The 9,031-nt window shown below is 36.5% G+C and overlaps 1 long non-coding RNA gene across 1 annotated transcript in view; it reads right to left on the bottom strand.

Moving 5' to 3' along the window:
* Positions 1-4,731: 4,731 nt before the first annotated feature.
* Positions 4,732-9,031, bottom strand: part of LOC109308104 — a 91,602-nt gene continuing 87,302 nt past the window's right edge. The window contains exon 3 of the long non-coding RNA XR_002100473.1: positions 4,732-5,683. This is a non-coding gene — a long non-coding RNA (uncharacterized LOC109308104). The remainder of the gene's footprint in view (positions 5,684-9,031) is intronic.

The raw sequence follows: 9,031 nt of genomic DNA, 5'->3' as shown, positions 1-9,031 counted from the left end.
CACAGTGCAAGTGAACCTCTCCTTAAATCTCCAAAACAAAGTGATTCATAACATAGGCTATTGGTAGCAGTGATTGTATGTGCATCAGCACTATTATTTCAAGAGAAATCCTTACACTTACAGATTGACAACTGATCAACTTTAACCCCCACAACACTATGTTATTGACAGAGAGCAACACAAAGAAAATAAGCTAGTTTAAAGTAATGTCCTCAAAGTGTCATTTTTCAAAAGGGATTTAGGATCATAAGTCCAAGTAAATTTCATTGGGATTTGTGCTCTTACTTAAGGCATTTTTTAAAATCCCACCCTCTGGAATATTCTCATGATAAACATCCAGAATTGTGGTTAATATGGGCTACCATGTAGAGATACAAACTAAACTACCCCCACAGAAAAACTAGACAATTATTTTTCCCCTTGACATTTAATAGGACTATTTTTATCACCCCCCTCTAAATTTGATGCTATTACTGACTGCCTGTTTAAAAGATTTAGGTAATGTGCCTATAGTTCTGCAATGTGACAGTGCTGAGTTTTAGCAACAACTGAAAAATGTCTTGGCCACACCAAGTTCTTCTCAAAAAATTGCCATCAGCTTATGCAAAACACCACATCCAATCTCTTCTGTCTCTCCAATTATACTATTTGTCTACAGGATGACCTTGATAGCATTTCAACAACAATTTTAATAGAATTGAAGTGCTTCTGCAATACCCACCTGTTTACAGTGTAAGTTGAGCTTATTTTTGTCTTATCTTCATTAGCCTTTCCATAAATGGAGAACCATTAGATTAAAAAAAATCTTGCTGCATCATTCAATGTCAGGACATTTATTTCACCACGTCCAGGGATATGTACCCACCAGCCAAACACAAAAATGTATTGAACCTCAATTGTCACAAAGAATAATGTTTCCTCTCATTATTCATTATGACAAAAGGTACAGCTACAGTATAGACTTCCCATATCATCAGGATCTTTAGGTCAGCTGTGCCCAGGGGTTTAATTTAAGGCACAAAATGAACCACATAACACTTTGAATCACCAATTTAAAGAAATAACCTTTTCAAGAAACAGACCAATTATCCTTGGGTACCCGGTAGGCTGCTGCTGGCAAATGTGTGTATGCATACAGTGGGGGGAGGGAAGGGGGATGGTGGCAGGACTTGTCTGCTTAAGTTTACATCACAGGTTTGTCTACTGATCCCTGATGGTTCTCTTTCTATAAGCATTTTTCATCATGAGGAACATTTTTCTCATTTCCGTTGAAGAAACTGGAAGAATACCATAAATAATTATGTTAATGTCAACCATCCTGGAACTATTTGTATTTTCTTAAACCTGAAATTTTTATGCCTTTTATACAAAGGAAACAATTTCAGAAGGGCATTTTAATGTTACTACTAAAGAGAACATGTACTGGACAAACCTTGATTTTACATATTGCTGAAATAATAGGAACCGCAAATTTACCATAAATGTATAATTATCTAGTTATCATAATACCATATTGAAGGCTTGATGTATAAGAAGTGAGTTGTGCAATCATGCATGCAAAAATGTGTGCATAGTTGCATGCTTAAGTTGTACAAATAATTACTAGAACTGTCATACTGTTCAGGTAGTTCTGTATACAAACACTAATGCATGAATTTAATCAGCTAGCTAAATGTAACCCCCCCCCCCCCCAAAACACCTTCCCCCCCACATTATTTCATGCACCTATGTAGGAAATACATACGCGAAGTATGTGTGTCGGCGTGTATTTTGTTGCACATGATCTGAAAATGAAGTCTGGAAAAGTTACACGAGTAGACTTCTTACATATATAGCATTTTTCATACTGCAATGCAAAAATCAAGCACTGAAATATATATCCTCTGTTCATATTATGTACAAGTCTACTAATTCCACAAAACTCTAATTTTAAATCAAACATGCAATAAGTAAGTTCAAAAACAGTTAAAAGTATTAATATGAAAGTAGCTAACTGAAAAATAAAAGGAGAATGGAAAGTCAAGTACCACCAGCCAGTCAGGAAACTAAGGGGAAATACCAAGACTGTTGTTAATGTATAGAGCAAAACTAAACTGTCAGACAAACATTTGGATAGGAATAAAAAACACAGCAGATTATATATATATATATATGCTAGACAGATACTGTAGGTGGATGGACTTAGATTGGCTGTATGGAGCCAATTCATTCCCAAATGGTACTATATTACTTCCAAATCAATATGCTGCCAAAAAGGCAGCCAACATAGAGTTTGCAGGATGGGAGAAATGTGATCTATAAAGTGAGTCTTGGTAATAACAATTCTGATGGCAGTGTTCAGAAGCATTTGCAGATGATTTAGCTAACTATCTAGAATGCCTGGCAGTAAAGGATTAGAGTGGTCAATCTTGTGAGTAATGAAGGTATGGACAAGTACAATGTGTCAGCTCCAGAAAGAATGGCCTTTAAATCTTGTGATATGCTATAAATGCTGAAATAAATTTCCAACTATATGTTTAAAATGAAGATCAACAGATAACATTTTCCATTATATCCCTTATATTTTAAATCACAAGAGGAAGAATAAGATTCTGCAGTGAGATTTCTATCATTGAAATGTTTAGTAAGAATGGAGGAAAAAGTCTATTTGGTTGCAATGTAGAGTGCTTCCTATTTATTGGAGTGAAGGTGTAGTCAAGCCTTAGCTATTCTTTTGTAGATATCTGACAAACACCTGGGTAAAGTTGACACAGCACTTATAGAACTACCTATGTAACAATGCACAAGCATAAATACTTCATGCTGGCACTTGTTAATAGCAAGAAAAAACTACTAAGGGAAACAGACAGCATGTGACATAAGTTCAGTCCTGAACTCTAACTAGCAAAGGAAGAGAAACCAATAAAATTATATAAGCGTTTATCTGATACAGGCCTTACAATTCTTTAGAGCAGCTGTTTTCAACCAATGGCTTGTTGGTAGCAATTAGGGCTGCGCAAAGGTTTGGTCGCTGATTCGATTCAGCAGAGATTCAGCCTGATTCGGTGGCCGATTCAGTGACTAAGTCGGTGGCCAAATCTCTGAATCCAAATCAAATCAGGAGACCCTTTAATCTCTCTCAATCAAATTGAACCCTCTGAATCGATTCAGAAAGATTCAGAAATATTTGATGATTTGGACGAAGACACAGCTTTAAATGTTTTTTCTACATACCTCAAGGTACCAGGCAACTCATGAAAGCTGTGATGGTGGGGCAGATGGAGCATCCGACAGGAGTGTGGCTCCTCTGTCCCATGTGCTTGGAGACGAACCTGGAAGTGTACCAGAAGCACTTCTGGTCCACTTCTGGGTCTGCCAGGGAGCACGCAGGCCCCCCCCGCCCCATGCTCCCTGTCTCAGCAACTGATAATGCCTGGGTCTGGGGGGGCCACTGGGGTCCCCTTCTAGTCAACCGCTGAGCCAGGGGAGGTGTGTGTGGGGGCCCTGTGCACTCAGCAGTGGACCCGGAAGTGGGCAGGAAGTACTCCCGGTACACTTCCAGGTTTGCCTCTCGGCATGTGGGGGGAGGGGAGGGAAGGCACACTCCTGTGGGACGCTTCATCTGCCCCACCATCACAGCATTCACAAGCCATGTGTGGTACTTCGAGGTATGTAGAAAAAGCATTTAAAGCTGTGTTTATGGCCGAATTGCTAATTCTCTGAATCAGAATCGAAGCTTCTGATTAGGATTTGGTTGAATCAAATCAGGACAGTAATCCAAATCAACGAATTGAATCGCTGTCCCCAGTTTGAGCCGAATCCAAATCTGAATCAAATATGGCCCGTTTTGCATGCCTCTAGTAGCAGTGCTTCCTGAAAGTCCTCTGATGTTCCTTGCAGCTGCAGCATATCAAAAACCAATGTGTAACAGCACCAGTCCATGCCCAGAGCAGCCAGAGGGTGCCAAGGGCAGTACCAGCTTCTACCATACTGATTGTGGTAGTATGATGATCAATCACCTCTTGTGGCAATGGCTACTTTTGTGGCTCCCCCACAAAGGCAGCACATCCCTTACAGATGTCATCAAGCATGTTGCAGATGTCACAGGTTGAGATTATTGGAGTGGCTTTGTCCCCACATTATCTGATTTGGTGCATGTAAGCAGAAAGAGCTGGGTATAAAGTAGGCCTTTGCGATGTGGCTAGTATTTGCTTCAGATTTGGATTTGCTCATTTTGGGGGACAGTGATTTGATCTGGTGATTCAAATCATTGTCTTGAATAGATTAAACCAAATCTCCGAATCACCCAGGTGCATCCATCGCCTTGGGGACTGCCTGAATCATCTCCTGGGGACTGCCCAAATCACTGACACTCTCCAAATCTTTTCTGAAGATTCAGAGAGCTTTGAATTGATTCGGACCTTTTTATTGGTCCCTGATATGATTCGGATTTGGAGATTCAGCCACTGAATCGGACCGAATCTCCTCTGAATTGAATCACCACCTGAAGCATTGCACAGCCCTAGTAGAAAGTGCTCAGAAGCATGCATGCCTAGTAGTACAACAGATATACTATAGAAATATCCAAGAAGAGCAGCCATATAATTTTGCCCACAGTGCATTACTTGCTCAGTATTGTTGTGCATGGGCTAGCAAAGGTCGAGGAACATTGCCAGTGGCTGATATTGAATACAATCTATATTAGAAGGGACAGATCATAAATTAAGACAAATGCTTCAGACTAAAAGCAGATACATCCCATAAATAAACTTTATTAGAATTTTCAACAAGACAACTTTTAGTGCAAATCCTGTCCCATCATTTCTCCAAAAAGAAAAGACTAAAATAGAGTAAAAAGTAATAGCAATAGCATCACTGCTTTCTTTAGGAGTAGAGTTATGGCATTAAACACCCATTTAACTCCATGGGTATTGGGCAACAGCTGTTGTGCGTGAAAGCTGATTGTCAAAACCATTAGATTGCATTAAAATATGCAGCTCTTAAGGTAAATGAAACTTTACATCTTGCTCTCTTCTACAGCCCTCTCATCCACTTTATTGTTCCTTACATATTAGGGCTTTTTCAGGACATAAGCAAATATGGAAGTAGTTCTATTTAAGGGTTAATTAGTGTTTCAGTTTGCTTTATTTTGCCTAAACAGATAGGTGGAATATGTCATAAGTCTCTGAAAAGTCACAAGATAACAATGAGTACTATTAGTATTTAGAACAGAATCAATTTTACAAATAATTGCTGAAGGATTTCTGCTTACAGCACAGATTTTTGAAAATTACTGTACCTTAGCTGAAACCACAGATGGAAAATAAAATGTACTGCTTCCACATCTGACCATTAATTCCAAGAAGAAATCACTTCCAGTAGCTCACAATCGACTGCACGCTTGTTCTAACAATCTCAAAGTATACCAAAAGGACAAGGGGCTTTAGATAATAGCTTACCACTTAAAAGAATACTGGAGCCATAATATGCATTTGTAGTCTATCTATTAGAAGAAAACAGAAGCAAAACAAAGGAAGCAAAAAGACAGGAAAGGATACATTAGCATAGTAAAAACCTGACAAAAACAGCACAAGATAGCAAAAATGAGGAAAAAAATTGGTGTTCAAAATTTAGGATCATTGTGATGATGAAGGTCAAAATGAGAAAGTCCATACACAGTAGTAAAGTGTATGTCCCCTTCAACCTGTAGGGATGAACAAGAGAGAGACAGAAATGAAAAATGTATACAGTAAACCAAGTAATGTCAACAGAGACACTATTTAATCTGAATCTAAAATCTCCAAGGATTTATACTTCTGTATCCTGAGAAAAGTCAGGATCATTTTAGACAGCACCTTTGCATAATAAATAATAAAAAATCTCCAATAGCCATCCCAAAAATAAAGAAACAAAGGTGAATTTTTGAAAATGTACCGAATCAGATAAGATTGGATAAATACTATTCATAGGATTTTAGTAATCCCAGGTAGCAATTTAGTTATTTCGTTCAGTAATCAGTTAAATATAGTAGCAGACACTGTTGAAGGAAACAGTGAAAAGAAAATTAAGTAGGTTTTAGTTACAGTGGCCAACTTATTCCTTAACTTCTGTTTTAAAATGAAGTCTTTTAACTTCTGTCCATAAATTTAGTGGTTGAATGATCAGTAAAAAGTATATAGGTTTCTATGTATTTTTCTAGCTGATCCCCATGAATCAGTGGCCTACAATATATTTTATCTTTATTGATACACGTTGTGATTACACCTCCAAAGAGGTAATGCTTCTGAAACATTAGGTATGTTCATCTGCAATCCATGAGCCATTTCAGATTATTAAAAAAATGTACTATTTTATGGAATCCAAGTCAGTCCATTAACTTTGCATTGCATAAAATCACTAGGTTAGGATTTTAATTGAACAGACTTGCACTTTCTATTTTTTCCCTTTCAACTATGCTAGACTTTTCTGTTATCAGTTAGGAGATACATATTTAAACTTTAAAAGATGAATTTGCTCCAACATTCAGATTCATGTCTTTCAAAGAACTCTCTATCAGAGGGTCACCTACAAACACATCAATGCTTAGTATGGGTGGTCTAAAATATCACAAGCTAAACAAGTAGACATAGATCACAGTAGTAGTAATTGTTATCAACATGCTATGTTAGTGTATGTATGTGTGCACGCACATGTGAAAACAAGATACATTTAGCACCGACTTTCCTAAAAGTAAAAACCAGAATCAGTGCGAGTCTGCTGGAAGATCAAAAAATGGCATGATCTTCAAGGACTTATTCTCTTATATCCAGGGAAAAATCAGAGCCAGCTTGACAGTAAATACACCTAACCAGAAAAAGGCAAAATAAGCAAAAGAAAACTGATATCATTAAAAAAAAAAAAAATCAAGGTAGTTAATGACCAATTTGAAAACCAGTTTGGTGATGAGTGGAATGGGGTGTACTTTCACAACATGGGAAAAGCACTTTTGTTGCTTTCTGTGTATGTCCAATTTAAAGTGTGGTTGGGTGACATGAACCATACCACCCTGTAATAATCTCACACAGAGAACAGTAAACATTGAGATACAGCTGCACAGGCTAGATGAGTTGAGTCCCTACATAATTCCTGACCCTAATATTTAGCGTTGCTGTTTCTTTGTTGTTGTTGTTTTTAACTTTTATCCCTTTATTCTGTCATAGTTTATACATCCTTGGGTGTTTGTACCTTTACTGTTCAGGCTTGATCTGGATCCAGTGAAATCAAATAGTGAAATTCCTTTTGACTTCAATGCAGCACGACTAGGCACCTGGTTTTAAATAAGCCAAAATATTTTTTCCTCTTAAAATTACCTTATGAATCAATTTTTTAGCCTTTTCATCAATTTTGTTGCACTGAGCTAAAGTCCTTTCAATTCAGAGTTCTGATAATGAGGTATCTGGAACAGAATGCAGTATTTCTGGAGTGATTAGAGTCAGATTAAAACTACACAGCACAAAACTATTATTTTGTTTCTATAAGGCATGATACATTTCATAGTATAACCCCAAACTGCATTGACTTTTATTGTTCTGCCCTATCATATCAACCAACATGACTTCTCTTATCCACAGGTCTCTCCAGGTTTTATTTGCTCTCAAAAAAGAACTGAGTTGCAGTTTATCTTTCCTTATGTGTGAGCTTGTAGATCTCAAAGTCTTGTCTCATTATATTGCAATTTGCTCACATTTTGGTTGTAGTACTCCTTTCTTAATATTTCTCTGTCCTCTCCATCATTCTCCCAAATGACAGTCAACCTTTAATATCAGTATAATACAATCACTTAAATCTTTCAAATGATTAAGACTGTGTTAAATAATAACAGAAATAATAGTAAGCAGTCTATGCAAAAAGATATGGTGCCTAACACAAAGAATTTATAGTCAGATTAGGAAAGTAATACATGACTCTGCTCTTATATTTGTAGCTACACTCACATACAAGTAAATAATTAATTTTATAGTAATACTTTCTGTAATACTAAATGTCATTAAAACAGGTGAACAATCATCTAACAAGTGCAGCTACAGGAGATACACATGGATATATATGGATACAAACATTGGTGGGCTCCCAGTTTTGAAATAAAAGCATCCATAGTACTTGAATACTATCTTCCCTTTGCATTATATTGCCTTGAATTAGGATTAAAGCTGGATTTACTGGATGGCAAGTGGACAAAACTGCTTTTATAGGACTGCTATTTCATTGGTGTTACTCCAGAATTTTAATACTTCCTTTCCCTGAGGTTTAAAAATAAGTGCAAATAGTAAAGCATGTTCTTTAGCTAATTGTCTTCAAATTTAGGATATGCCTGAAACAGTGGAGTTGTATTCAAAGCAAAATGGTCAGCTAATTAACATAATAATTGAAGTATTATAGAAATCACATTCTACCCATAGGAACGTATTCATATATCCATAGGTTACCTGATATAACTATTTTCCTTCTATTTTTCATTTAAAATAATAACAAAAAAGCAGCTGTATGTTTTCAGTGTTAGAGGTTTATAATGTTAAGCATGATAGCTGAGCATGCTGTAGAGTGGAACAAGATGTAAAACCATTCAAATTTGTTCCACATCTCTACTAAATCATCATCTGTAAAAATTAAACAAAGATAAACAGAATTACTGTCACTAAAAAATGCTGTAACGAAACATCAGCTATGTTTAAATTTGTTTGGGTGTATATTTAATTATACCGTTTTTCAGCTATTCCGTGTAATTGGTGGCAGAAACTGGATAAAACATTATTGTGAATCCAAATTTGTAAAAGGCATTTCTCTAAAAAAAAAAGAAAGAGATCATGATTGAAAAGGACATTTTATAGGAATTGGTAAAGAAATATTTTAAAATTATTTTAAAAGGCCAGTGTATTAAACATTTAAAAAAGGAAGAAAAAAAAATTTGACCAGATCCTCAGCTGATATAATTTGACATACCTCAACAGAAGCCAAAGGTTTTATGCTAATTTATACCAGATGAAAGTCTGCCCCTATCTTTTTATCATGCAGT

This window comes from Crocodylus porosus, unplaced genomic scaffold (assembly GCF_001723895.1).
Source record: "Crocodylus porosus isolate Cpor-Errol unplaced genomic scaffold, CroPor_comp1, whole genome shotgun sequence".
Lineage (NCBI taxonomy): Eukaryota > Metazoa > Chordata > Crocodylia > Crocodylidae > Crocodylus > Crocodylus porosus.
Note: the sequence above shows the minus strand (reverse complement) of the source record. Positions and strands in the feature narration are given on the sequence as shown.